Source organism: Macrobrachium nipponense, chromosome 5 (assembly GCF_015104395.2).
Source record: "Macrobrachium nipponense isolate FS-2020 chromosome 5, ASM1510439v2, whole genome shotgun sequence".
NCBI classification, from domain to species: Eukaryota; Metazoa; Arthropoda; class Malacostraca; order Decapoda; family Palaemonidae; genus Macrobrachium; species Macrobrachium nipponense.
Window position 1 is genome coordinate 21,571,730 of NC_061107.1, and position 14,719 is coordinate 21,586,448.

The 14,719-nt window shown below is 35.3% G+C and overlaps 1 protein-coding gene across 1 annotated transcript in view; it reads left to right on the forward strand.

Annotated features, from left to right (window-relative positions):
* Positions 1 to 762: 762 nt before the first annotated feature.
* The window catches only part of LOC135215250 (uncharacterized), a 654,605-nt gene continuing 640,648 nt past the window's right edge, over positions 763 to 14,719 (forward strand). Inside the window, exons 1-2 of the mRNA XM_064249770.1 lie at positions 763 to 1,440; positions 5,368 to 5,434. The gene's annotated coding sequence lies outside the window, so the exon portion shown is untranslated. The remainder of the gene's footprint in view (positions 1,441 to 5,367; positions 5,435 to 14,719) is intronic.

Genomic DNA, 14,719 nt, shown 5'->3' on the forward strand with positions numbered 1-14,719 from the left:
TTATACAAATTCTGTGTTATTTATGTCTTTAACATGCCATTAAATTTTGTCTCGTAAATATGCATTTATTTGTTTGCGCCTACTCCAATAGTACGTGGTATAAAAGGTTATCCAGAACTTCAAGTGAGATATTTTCATAATTTATAGCATTCACATTTTTGTCTCTTTGTGCTGGACTGTCAAGATTTACTAGGGAATGAAGTCCCAATTACGTACGTTCAGCTCTTTTGGAGAATTACTAGTTTGCTATAGTTTAGAGAGATCATGTACAATTTATGCTTAAAATATTTCATAATATATTTAAATACGTTTTATAATTCCGAAAGCCCGTATAAGGCCATTGTTCTAAAGACAATTAAAATATCGAAATGTAAAGTTCCTCAATGTTTGCTTATTTCGAATTTATGTTCCTGTTTCATGTAACGCACATTTTAATTTACACGATTCTATATTTTGTCAAGAGTAGTTGTTTATAAATAATATTTGAAAAAAAAAAGAGAAAAATATGGTGAAATATCTTGCAATATCTCGGGTCGTTCTGGATAGCCTCAGTTCTTCAGCCTCACCGTTAAGGACTCGCACGAGGTATGTGTGCTAATAATACTTTCCCTTTCAGGTTTTTCGAATCATCCTTCAACTCTGTATAGTCAAGTCACTTATTCGAAGTTTTTTTAGTTTAATTCACAAATGGTTTGAAGTCTTCGTCTTGACTCAAGCTTATTATGGGTGTTATTTTCCATTATGAGAGGAGACAGTGTTTCGAAACTCATTTTCGCGTTATTGTCATATCTGTAACTCGTAGTGTTATAAGTTCATTGCCGTTCGATGCTGGAGTTTTCAATACAAATGATCGTTATATTTCGTTATTGTTTCGGTCGTTTTTCGCCAATTAGCTGAGAATGAAGCCTTTGACCTCGCAAGTCTTCGGTAAATGACGTGTAAGTATGAAAATAGCGTTAGGTAACAGTGTATAAATTTTTGTTATTTTGTAATTTGATTTCGAATTAACTTATACTTTCTTAAAAAAATTAATAGAAAAGATAAGTAAAGTTGAGTTTTCTCAGTAAATAATAATGTTCATATTTTCCAAGTAAATTTCATGTTAATTTAATTTAAAAATTTTTATATCAATAACGTAATGCTAAGTATGATCAGAAACTAACTATACACATGTAGACCAATAATGAAGAGTATATAAAAGTAAAAAGAAAACAAATAAATAATTAAGAAAAATAAATAAACAAATGGATAAATAAAATAATGGATAATAATATATCCTTGTTTCAACTGTTTCCAGCCTATTTGCTTAAAGACGAATCCATCTCGAGAGCAAACTTCGTCCGCCTCGATAATCTATTCGAAGCTCCATGTTCTCGGTGCTAAATCGCAGCTTATTCCTCATGAGTGTTATCAGTCGCCAGTTTCACTTCAAATATTGTGGTAAGAGTGGCTGTTCAGTCTTAGGGGGTGTTAACAAGGTCCATGATAGATGGGAAGCTATATATAATATATAATATATATATATATATATATTATATATATATATATGATATATATATATACTATATATATATATTATATATCATTATATATAATATAAATTTTTATATTATTATACTAATTATATATAATATATATATATATATATAATATTATTATATATAAATATATATATATATATATATATAGATATATATATATTTGCATATGTACCAAATGACCAACATGGTGCTGCTCGGGAAAACTGAATGACGGTCTAGTTTAGGGGGAGGGAAAGGGAAAGGGGAAGGGGGAGGGTAGGAAGAAGGGAGAGGGGGAGGGCTTTTTATCCAAGTATTACTGTGATGACTGTACATTTTATCTAGGTATTACTGTGGTAACGGTCCCTCTTATCTAGGTATTACTGTGGTGACTGCCCCATCTATCGAGGCATTGCTCTGCTGTCTGACACCTTTAACCAGGTATTACTATACTGTCTTGTCACTTGTAACTATTACTGTTCTGTCTGTCCCTTATATTCAGGTTTTACTGTGGTGACTGTCCCTTTTATACAGGTATGACTATACTATCAGTCCGCTTCAACCAGACATTGCTATGCTGCCTGTCTCCTTTAACCAGTATTACTGTGCTGTCTGTCCTTTTTATCCAGGTATTAGTGTTCTTTCTGTCCCAATTATCCAGTTGTTACAGTGGTGACATCCCTTTTATCCAGGTATTACTGTAGTGACTGTCCCTTTTATATAGGTATTACTATGGTGACTGTCCCTTTTATCCAGGTATTACTGTGATGCCTGACACCTTTAACCAGGTATTACTGGGATGTCTGTCACATTTAACAAGGCATTACTGTGCTGGCTGTCCCTTTTATCCAGGTATTACTGTGGTGATTGTCCCTTTTATCCAGATATGACTGTTGACTGTGTTTTTATTCAGTTATTACTGCCCTGTTTGGCCCCTTTATCCAGGTAATACTGTAGTGGCTGTCCCTTTTAGCCAGGTATTACTGTAGTGTTCGTCACTTTTACCAAGGTATTACTTTTCTATGTTACCTTTAACCAGGTATTGCTCTGCTGTCTGTCCCTCTTATCCAGGTATTACTGTGGTGACTGAAAAGCATTTTCAATAAAATATTTCTGTGGTCTTGAGTTTATGAAATGAGGTATGAGAAAAAACCTTTTATCCGAGTATTATTGTGCTGTCTGTCCTTTCATCCAGGTATTACTGTGGTGACTGTCCCTTTAATCCAGGTATTCCTATACTGTCTGCTTTTCATCGCCCGTCATTCGATCACACGACATTTCAACAGCCGACAATTAACCACTCGTCACTTAATCATTGGTTTTTTCATCACTACGAAAATTCATCATTTTGCAGTTAATCACCTCGACCGATGATCATAGTTCATTTCACCAAACGACACTTGATCACCTATTACTCTTATTAAAACTGTCGGACAATAGTTATTGCACAATTCATATATTACTAGCGAAAAAAGTATAAAACATTTATTACCAAATTAGAAAACTGTCGAACTGTACCCATTGTATGATTCATATATTATCAGCGAAAAAACATGTAAAATATTTGTTACTAAATTAGGAAATGATGTGATCTAACCACAATATACATTTTTAAACAGTAGAATAATACTCATTGTACAAGATGGAAGACATGTGATTTTGGAAAAAAACTTCTAAAGGAGAGGTCACTATCGGCGTCAAGAAATGTGAATACTACAAACATAAAGAAAATACAATCCTATCCGTTGGCGATACAGAGAATACCAGCGAAAAAAGTGTAAAACATTTATTGCTACAAAAGGAAACCGTGTGATCTCACTTCCATACCCAGAACATTCCCATTTTCCGGATGGGGATGGTAGGGGGGCAAAGGCGTGGTAGCAGAGATGAAAGAATTGATAACTGGAATAGGAGCAACATCCTTGGGCACTTATAGGAAGTCAAAATAAAAATTTATGAAGTGAAACGATTATGAGGTTACCAAAGAAACCAACTCATCAACGTACGCTACAACGAGTTTGTAGTATTCTCATACTGAGGACGTTCTTGGAAATATCGACATCTCAATATAATAAGAGACACGCACAAACAACTGACAGAAAATACAAAGATTAGGAACAAAAGTAAAGATGTAAGCGTAAGAGTAGTAAAGGAAATTAGCTCTGAAGCACTGTTAAAATATACAAGTGTAACTTTACAACTTGAAAGGAGAAACAGCTTTAAGAATGACAAGCATATTAAAACTAAATAAGGTATTATAGATATATACTATTACAGAGTTACAAAGAACGCGGATGCCCTCGGTCGTTCACCAAACACTATAGATTTTGAAGTACCTGAGAAATTTCAAGAAATTCTTTTGCATGACTCTGGTATATTGGAGACCCAGAAAGGTTCTTAATGGTCGGCGATCAGGAAATGGTAGCTGGTTTATCCCGTGTTGATCTTTGGCTTGCAGATAGAACTTTGAAAGTAGTATCATCTATATTTTTCTAGTTATATATATACCATTCATTTTCATTTTGGGGAGGGTGGTAATCCAGCTGCAATATATATGTGCTTTTATAAAAGACAACAAAAAATTAGGACTGTCCCATTTAACCAGGCAATACTGAGCTATCTTTCCATTTATTCAGATATTACTGTTGTGACTGTCCCGTTTTTCGAGGTATTAATTTATAGTATCCCTTTTATCCAGGTTACTGTCCCTTTTATCCAGGTATTACTGTGGTGACTGAAAAGCATTTTCAATAAAATATTTCTATGGTCTGGAGTACATAAAATGAGGTATGATAAACAACCTTTATCCGAGTATTACTGTGGTCTCTGTCCTTTTATCCAGGTATAACTGTGGCGGCTGTCCCCCTTAAAACGGGTATTACAGTTCTTGTCTGTCCCTTTTATCCAGGTATTACTGTGGTGACTGTCCCTTTATCCAGGTATTACTATGGTTACCGTCCCTTTATATTTAGGTATTAATGTAATGAATGTCCCTTTTAGTTAGGTATTACTGTGCTACCTGAAACTTTTAACCAGGTATTACTGTACTGCCTGTCACCTTTAAGCAAGTATTACTGCGCTGTCTGTCCCTTTTATCCAGTTAGTACTATGGTGACTGCCCGTTTTATCCAGTTATTACTGTGCTACCTGACTCTTTTGTCTCGGTATTACTGTGGTAACTGTCTTGTTTATCCAGGTATTAATATGGTAACTGTAAAACATTTTCAGTAATATAAAAGCGTTTTCCATAATATATTTCTGTGGTCTGGAGTACATGAAATGAAGTGTGATAAACCCGTAGAGTATATTTATCACAAAAGTTACAAAGGGAAGGGGAAGGGTGATGGGGGAGTGGGGACGGGGAGGGTATATGGGTTTAAAAGTACCCTGCTATCTAATTATGGTCAAATAATGGCCACTTGCCAACTCTTGTATAGATTGGTCAAGTGGTATGGATTTTTATAGCGCACAAACATACAAACATTCATTTATATATAATATATATATATATATATATATATATATATATATATATACGTGTGTTTATGAATAAAAAAACTGCATGTTTGCTTGAAACTGGTGTCCTAATGTTAAAGTAATGGAAAAAATGCATAGTTTTTCATTTATCTTGTTATATGAGTAGTAATATGGACATTAAATAGGCGCCACCTATTATTATTATTATTATTATTATATTTTATTATTATTTTATTATTATTATTATTATTATTATTATTCGGTACTACTAAAGCAGTGTTTTTATCTCCATTCCACTACTGTCGTTGGATTTATGTCTAGAATTTAAATTATCGTTCAAACATGCTTTAAAATATCTTTTCATTTTCAGAAGTGGCCTAATTCAAACCAAACCACATCGGAAAATTCTCTTAACATCGTCTTCTTATATTATCAAGGTTAGTGTTACGTTTATTAAGATATAATCTTTACAACTAAACACTCGCTAAGGCATATAAAATACTAGCGAAGCTAATAAGTTAAAATGTATATATTAATATATATATATATATATATATATATATATATATATATATATATATATATATATATATATATATATATATATATATATACGTATATATACATATATATATATTATATATATAATATATATATATATATAATATATATATATACATATATATATATATATATATATATATATATATATATATATATATATACATATATGTGTGTAAAGAAATTCTTCTGTTAAAACAGGATACGTCTCAAGTATAAAAGGCCCATTAAAACACTCTGGTTTAAAGCTAAGGACTATATTTTGGTGGACTAACTTCCACCATTATCAAGTAAAATCTGGGGAGGAAATTCCAAGGACTCTAAGAAACATCGGTAAAAGTAAGAAAAATATAGAAATTTTGGAAATATTTAAAGCAATCAATCCCAAATTACCTTATTTCTGTGGCCTCCCCAAAACTCACAAATATAACATCCCCTTCTGTTCCATAATCTCATGTGCAGGAGCTTTTAACTACAGAATCTCAAAATGGTTAGCCGTGTTACTATACCCTGTTTTAGGAACTTTTTCCCTTAGTCATATAAAACATACAGAAGTCTACTGCAACAAATTTAGGTCAGCAAATATCCCCCTACTTAATTTAGCCTAGATGTAGACTCCCTTTTCATAAAAGTACCCATAAAAGATGTATTAACATTCCTCAAAATTAAGCTTCAGCCATTTCCTGACCACTTCCCCATATAATTGAATAAATTAATGCAACTTGTAGAACTCTGCGACACAAATAACATCTTTTCCTTTGGTGATAACTTTTACTGTAAAAAATTCGGTTGCAGAATGGGGAGCCCGCTTAGTCCTGTGTTAGCAAACTTATATATGAAGTATTTCGAAACAGTAATTATAAACCCTATCAGACCTGCAGATATGATAAGGCTTCGTTATGTAAACGACATCTTAGTATACTGGAAAAGCAAGTGAGGTGATTTTGATCTTTCTAAAAAAATTAAATTCCTTTGTCCCAAGCCTAAAATTTAAAGTAGAATGGGGAAACAATAACCAAATCCCCTTTTTAGATGTCTTAATCGTCAGAACTAATAACAACTACAAATTCACTGTCTTCAGGAAAGCGACATTCTCGCTTTCATCCATACATTTTTACAGCTATCATGGTTTCAGTTAAACTTGGCATAGCAAGCAACTTATTTCTTAAAGCCCTGAGAATTTGCTCCGCAGATTTTCTTAACAAAGAACTTGAAACAATCGGAAATCAACTTATCTTGTTAAAATACCCCAAGCACATAATAGAAAAAAACCGACATAAAGTAAAGAGCATTTTTTACAAACCCACAGAAAACAAACAAAAGGAAAAATACACAAGCAAAAATAAAATCCCTCAAAATAGATAATTTACGAGAGATCACACAAACCTTAGGTCAACCCAACCCTTTCATCTTCACTTATCCGAATAGACTGAGGATATCCTTAATTAACGTTCAGCAGAAACCAGTTTCTAAATACATAGGAGTCTATGAAATCCCCTGTAGGGATTATGGTAAGTCATACTATGGACTTACAGGCAAATCTCTCCTGTAAAGATTAACTCAACATAAACGATCAGTTAGATATGGACAACATAGTTCTGCAGTTTTCCATTATATAGATAACACAAACCATGCCATGGATTGCAACTCATCCCGAATTGTATACGAGAACAGCTGTCGATCAGATGGTAGAATCTTCAGTGATAAAGCAACAAGACAATAGGATCAACCTTTCCAATGGAACCTGGGACTTTGACCATAAGGACAATATCTTCCTTAAGACAATGATGAAGCAGATTAAGACAATTAACAGAACCAATGACAGCTTAGCGGTGACTCAAGGCATCACTTAAGGGCATATCTCCCACTCTATATTTAGCCAATGTAACTCTCGTTCTATCATTCACTACTTGAAAAGGGTGGATGTTAGTCCAACGAGATATAGTCGTTAATATTAAACCAATGTGTTTTAATGGACCTTTTATATATATATATATATATATATATATATATATATATATATATATATATATATATATATATATACATATATATATATATATATATGTATATTTATATATATATGATATATATATATATATATATATATATATATATATATATATATATATATATATATATTACATTTGTATGTATGAAATATTTTATATAATATTTCAAGTTAAGAAACATTTAAACTTGATCATTTATTAAAAAGTATCGTGAAAGAAATGTGATTTGTGATGTACGAATATATTTAATCAATATATATTAAACTAATATTTCGTAGTTTGTTGGTAAAAAATATTTCAAAGAACTTAAAAAACTGAGAAGTATAAAGAAACTTGTTAATAGTATTTAAATGGAAATTTCATATTAGTAGCTGTTATGAAGTCGAAATCATATTTGACTGAAAAAATCATCCATTGCGCATAATCCCAGTACCATCCAGCGGTTATAAATGATCAAATTACTCTTCCGTTGTGTCAGTCATGCCAGATTAGAGTTAGTGGATGTCATAGCTTTTGAAAATGAAAACATTGATAATAGTATTAAAAGAGTGATGTGAAACAACACGGGGATAGAAGACAGACGTACCCTTAGCTGTTAGAAAAAGAAAATGTTGGAGATGAAATAATCGGAGTTTTGCTCTCGAAACCGTGGTAGCTTTATATAAAATTTTTTATGTATTTCCAGTTGATGACGCCTGTTCCTTCTTCATGTTTGGTATCAATAGATATTTTGAGACAAGCAGACTATGTGCTGCCTCATTGAAATTCTTAAACCTCTCAAATATTAATCCAAACATTAGTGAGACTGACTTCCTAGTGGAGAAAGAGAGATGTTTTCTGCTTTGGCACTTTCTGTCTTTGATCTGATCATATATTTAATAAGTCATCTCCTGATATGCTGATGAAATCATTAATCATAATCACGTTATGTTAGCGACGACATAAAAACACTTAATAATACCATTCACACACTATTTGTCTTCTACAGAATAAGGATTAGGTATCATAACAGTCATTTCTTTAAGCATTCTCATCATTCATCAAAGTATTAAGTGTTTGCACTTAATCTTTCCATCGTCATCTACTTTCCCTATGTTTATCAAAATATTTCTTAAGGGACTAATTATCCACGGTAGCGGATTTGGAAAGTCTTAGGTAATCGTTTGGTGAGGCCTCCACTCAGTGAATGCAAGTTCTTTAAACTCTTAGATATATATATACATCTTGAACGAACTATTCCAGAATATCTAATCTTCTTCGAAAAAACTTGCAGAATTCCATTGCTCAGGAGTACTAGCCAAATATTGATGAAGATTCTGACCCACTCTGAAACTTGCATGACTTCCTCGATGGCAATTGAAACTTCTCCCTCCATTGTTACTCTCAATAACTTGGGCTGAGAGGTTTGGTGATTTCAGAACTCTCTCTCTCTCTCTCTCTCTCTCTCTGCCATGATGTGGTCGGCATACTAAGCGCTTGTGTATCTTGGATGCATGTTAAACAATTTAAGTAATTGACAGTAACATATATCACATTAAAAGGGATTAACACTCATATATACAGGTTCGATGGACAGATTTTTATGAAAGTACGCCTGATGCCTCCGGTAGTAAGCATATAAGTACCACTAACTTCATACCGGAGGAAGAGAAGTTCTCTCGTGGTATGGTTGAAATACATTTAGCTTCTACATCTGGGATGCGTGTTCATACCTGTTGAGAGCTAAAACTTATGCCTTCATTAAATTGGGAGTTACACTTTCATATACAGTACGTTTAAGCGACATTTGGAGAGTATACACATACACAGAATATATATATATATATATATATATATATATATATATATATATATATATATATATATATATATATATATATATGTATGTATATATATATATATATATATATATATATATATATATATATGTATGTATATATATATATATATATATATATATATATATATATATATATATACCAGGTGTTTCGAAATTACAGCACCCCCCCCTCCACAGAAGTTTTCTGTTATAGCCTATCTCCAAGTACATTATCTTAAGTTTCTATTGAGCTATTTTTCATTTTACATTTATTGTATTTTCAGACTGAGTGACGGAGTTAGATACAGCCATGGCTAACTACTCGGAGGAAATCAGATGGATTGACCGAATCTGGGCTATAACCTTCAACGAGGCCAGGGATGCTGGCGCATCCTTCATTTCACGTTCCTGGATATATAAATACATTAAAATAAACTGGAACAAAAATCCATATGACTGGCATCGCGAAAGAGTGAGAATCTTGGAAGGTCTGATGTCCTTTCTCAGGAGTCAAAAGACATCATAGCTGAGGCAGTGGGGAGACTAAGAATTCTACATAAATTGGCGCTTGAACTAGAAACAAAACGGGGAAAGAAGAGAAGTTATAGTGCTGTATATCGTGAGTTGAAAAAAATCTGGTATTAAGCCATTTCTTATTATCAGCAAACCCAACATCACCCAGCAACATAGAGAAGACCGTGCATGGCTTTATGGTGCATTTCTTTAAGATTGGGATGAAGCTGACTTTCTCCATGTTGCTGCATCAGATGAATTCTTCATTTACACAGTCAGGAAACCAAATCATAAAAATGACATCATTTGGGCTGCAAAGTTGGATGACATCAGTGATGACGTGCGCTATTCCCAAGTTCTGAAATTTCCTGAATGTTTGGGAATTTTCTCTGTTCCACAACCAAACAGTTAATGTGGATCATCAAAGAAAAAGGACAGTCATGGAATGGCGAATACTTCAGAGAAACTGTGCTTACTGGTGGAGTATTTCCTTTCCTCAAATATCCTGAAAATGTGTTATCTGTTGAAGAAGTCACATTTATGCATGATAAGGCACCATGTTGTTTCAAGGCTCTTCGTCTACAGGACCTGCTTCGAAACAGTGGTATCGATTTCTTCTCGTCAAGTGAATTTCCAGGTAGCTCCCCTGACCTTAATAATGTGTGTGAAAACACTGGTAGTATTTTGAAGGATCGTGAACTATGATGGTACACCAAGCCTCGACGACCTGTGAAGAGAGGTGACCGAAGTGCTCAGGGAAATGGAGTTTGAGTCTCAGCTTTTTTGCAATTTGCTGAAATCATACCCCTCAAGAATGCAGGCTGTGCTACGGGCAGATGGAGGCCACACAAAATATTAGATATTCAGAGAGAAACATAAATAAATACCTGTTCTGAATTACTTTTGTTTTTGTCCATATCAATTTTAGTTTATGCTGTAGAGGGGTGGGGGGACCTCTAATTTCGAAACACCCTGTATATATATAATGTGTGTGTGTAATATACATACATACATAAACATATAAATTGTCAGGTAATAGTGCAGTTTATGTTGAGCTCGTCTGATGCTAGTAGTGCCACAGGTTAAGTTCATATGGTGTAGGAACTTTTAGCTAATTTCCTTTGAGGTCACTTACGTGAACCTTGAAACATTAGTAAAAGATATTTGCAATAATGAAATGAACATCTATGCAACTCTTTTACAACTTCAAGCAACGATTTTATGGTTACATTTACAAACACCTGTATATTTCATCACAACACCAAAAATTGATTCCGATAACATTTATTTTGGCATAGTTCTTTAAATTTAAAAATGCAGTAGAACCAGTGACACTTTCCTTATGTTCCATTTTATTTCATGAAACCTATAACAGTGTCATTTGGGGTACTTTGCAGGCTCATGTAATTCTAGTTCTCTTGGCACAGTGGCAAAGTGCAGGTCTGCCACGTATGGAGATAGCACTGGGACAAGTCAGGATTGGTGGAAGGAATAGGCTGTTGGTTTTCACAATGTCCCTTATTAGCTTAAGAGACTCTATATGGCTTCAGATTTGTTCACGATGTGGGGAGCTCGACCTGTTGTACTGGAATCATTATTGGTCTCCCTCACACGTAGCTGTGATCTGGTTGTTTTGTAAGTTTTGCTTCCTGTATTTTGTATGGCTAGTTGACTTATCTTTTGTATGTTTCCTCCATCTAAGGGTACTTGATGAGCTTCGGTGGAAGATCTAAGATGGTTAGGGGTCTCATTGACCAAATTTTAAAATTTAGGTGGATAGGCTTATTGTAGATCCAAATGTTTTGTTGGTCAGGATTAGACGAGTAAAGCCTCCACCCTGTGTAGGGGTGTAAAGATTTCTACCACCGTAGGTTCTGCGTGTCATAAAAGGCGACTAAAAGGGCAGCTGCTGCCCTGCTGTCTTACTTTTTAGTAAAAGGCTAGGCCCACCGCCAATAACTGTGGAAACTGCTGCCTTGCAGTCTTAATTTTTAATAAAAGGCTAGGGCCACTGCTAATAACTGTGGAAACTGTTGCTTTGCAGTCTTACTTTTTAACAAAAGGCTAAGCACACCGCCAATAACTGTGGAAACTGGTGCCTTGCAGTCTTACTTTTTAGTAAAAGGATAGGCCCACTGCCAATAACTGTGGAAACTGCTGCCTTGCAGTCTTACTTTTTAATAAAACGCTAGGCCCACCGCCAATAAATGTGGAAACTACTGCCTTGCAGTCTTACTTTTTAGTAAAAGGCTAGGCCCACTGCCAATAACTGTGGAAACTGCTGCCTTGTAGGTGAACTTTTTAGTTAAAGATGAGGCCCACCGCCAATAACTGTGGAAACTGCTGCCTTGCAGTCTTACTATTTAGTAAAAGGCTAGGCCCACTGCCAATAACTGTGGAAACTGCTGCCTTGCAGTTTTACTTTTTATTAAAAGGCTAGGCCCACCGCCAATAACTGTGGAAACTGCTGCCTTGCAGTTTTACTTTTTAGTAAAAGGCTAGGCCCACAGCCAATAATTGTGGAAACTGCTGCCTTGCAGTTTTACTTTTTAGTAAAAGGCTAGGCCCACTGCCAATAACTGTGGAAACTGCTGCCTTGCAGTTTTACTTTTTAGTAAAAGGCTAGGCCCACTGCCAGTAGCTGTGGAAACTGATGCCATGCAGGTGGACTTTTTAGTAAAAGATGAGGCCCACAGCCAATAATTGTGGAAACTGCTGCCTTGCAGTTTTACGTTTTAGTAAAACACTAGGCCCACTGCCAATAACTGTGGAAACTGCTGCCTTGCAGTTTTACTTTTTAGTAAAAGGCTAGGCCCACTGCCAGTAACTGTGGAAACTGATGCCTTGCAGGTGGACTTTTTAGTCAAAGATGAGGCCCACAGCCAATAACTGTGGAAACTGCTGCCTTGCAGTTTTACTTTTTAGTAAAAGGCTAGGCCCGCTGCCAATAAATGTGGAAACTGCTGCCTTGCAGTTTTACTTTTTAGTAAAAGGCTAGGCCGGTGCCAATAAATGAAGGCTAGGCCCGCTGCCAATAAATGTGGAAACTGCTGCCTTGCAGTTTTACTTTTTAGTAAAAGGCTAGGCCCACTGCCAGTAACTGTGGAAACTGATGCCTTGCAGGTGGACTTTTTAGTCAAAGATGAGGCCCACAGCCAATAACTGTGGAAACTGCTGCCTTGCAGTTTTACTTTTTAGTAAAAGGCTAGGCCCGCTGCCAATAAATGTGGAAACTGCTGCCTTGCAGTTTTACTTTTTAGTAAAAGGCTAGGCCCACCGCCAATAACTGTGGAAACTGCTGCCTTGCAGTCTTACTTTTTGTAAAAGGCTAGGCCCATAGCCAATAAATGAGGAAACTGCTGCCTTGCAGATGGACTTTTTAGTCAAAGATGAGGCCCACAGCCAATAATTGTGGAAACTGCTGCCTTACAGTTTTACTTTTTAGTAAAAGGCTAGACCCACCGCCAATAACTGTGGAAACTGCTGCCTTGCAGTCTTACTTTTTGTAAAAGGCTAGGCCCATAGCCAATAACTGTGGAAACTGCTGCCTTGTAGGTGGACTTTTTAGTAAAAGGCTAGGCCCACCGCCAATAACTGTGGAAACTGCTGCCTTGCAGTTTTACTTTTTAGTAAAAGGCTAGGCCCACTGCCAATAAATGTGGAAACTGCTGCCTTGCAGTTTTATTTTTTAGTAAAAGGCTAGGCCCACCGCCAATAACTGGGGAAACTGCTGCCTTGCAGGTGGACTTTTTAGTAAAAGGCTAGGCCCACTGCCAATAACTGTGGAAACTGCTGCCTTGCAGTTTTACTTTTTAGTAAAAGGCTAGGCCCACCGCCAATAACTGGGGAAACTGCTGCCTTGCAGTCTTACCTTTTAGTAAAAGGCTAGGCTCACAGCCAATAACTGTGGAAACTGCTGCCTTGCAGGTGGACTTTTTAGTCAAAAATGAGGCCCACAGCCAATAACTGTGGTTGAATATAGCAAGGGCACATGGTTGTAAAAACCCCTTTGCCAAATAATAAACCATGTCTGATGTTGTAAGGAAAGGCACATCAGGCAACCGAACCCTTAGTGTAGGGATAACGGTGGGAAAAAAGATTAGACGAATAAATCACCTGAGACGGCCTACAAGCGTTCCTTCTCATTGCCTCGTTGCGACCCTAAGGTATCAGTTGTCGGGGTGATTGGTTAAATTGGAGTAGAGAGACTAATTGTTGGAAGTTCTTCGGTAACTGTATAAATTAATCCGGTGGTGTTTTCTAATCTTCAGTTACGCCATTAGCACTGGGATAGGTAGACTTCCGTTGCTCAGGTAAACAATGCTGACGAAGACACAGAGCAGAAAAAAATAGTAGCAGTTCCGTTTTGAAGGAATTAAGTTCTGAATGGAAACAGGAAGTGCGGGAGTCAGGCAGGGGAAATTGTGATAAAGATAAGCCCCAAGTCGATTAGCCAGAGCTTGTCTTACAGATTGAAATCCTTATGATGATTTCTAAAAATTATTATCAATATACAGATTAGTCAGGGATGTCATAAGCTGCTTCCACTACATTTGATAACACATTCTAATCATAAATTACTACACATATACACATACATATAATTATAAATACACACACACATATACACACATAGATATATACATATACATAATATGCATAGGTACGTGTATATATCTAATACCTAAAGAGTAACAATAATTAATTAACTTTTCCTTGCAACCTACAAGAATGAAAAGTATGGTTGCCATTCCCCCTTTCTGCCGATAATATATATATATATATATATATATATTATATATATATATATATATATA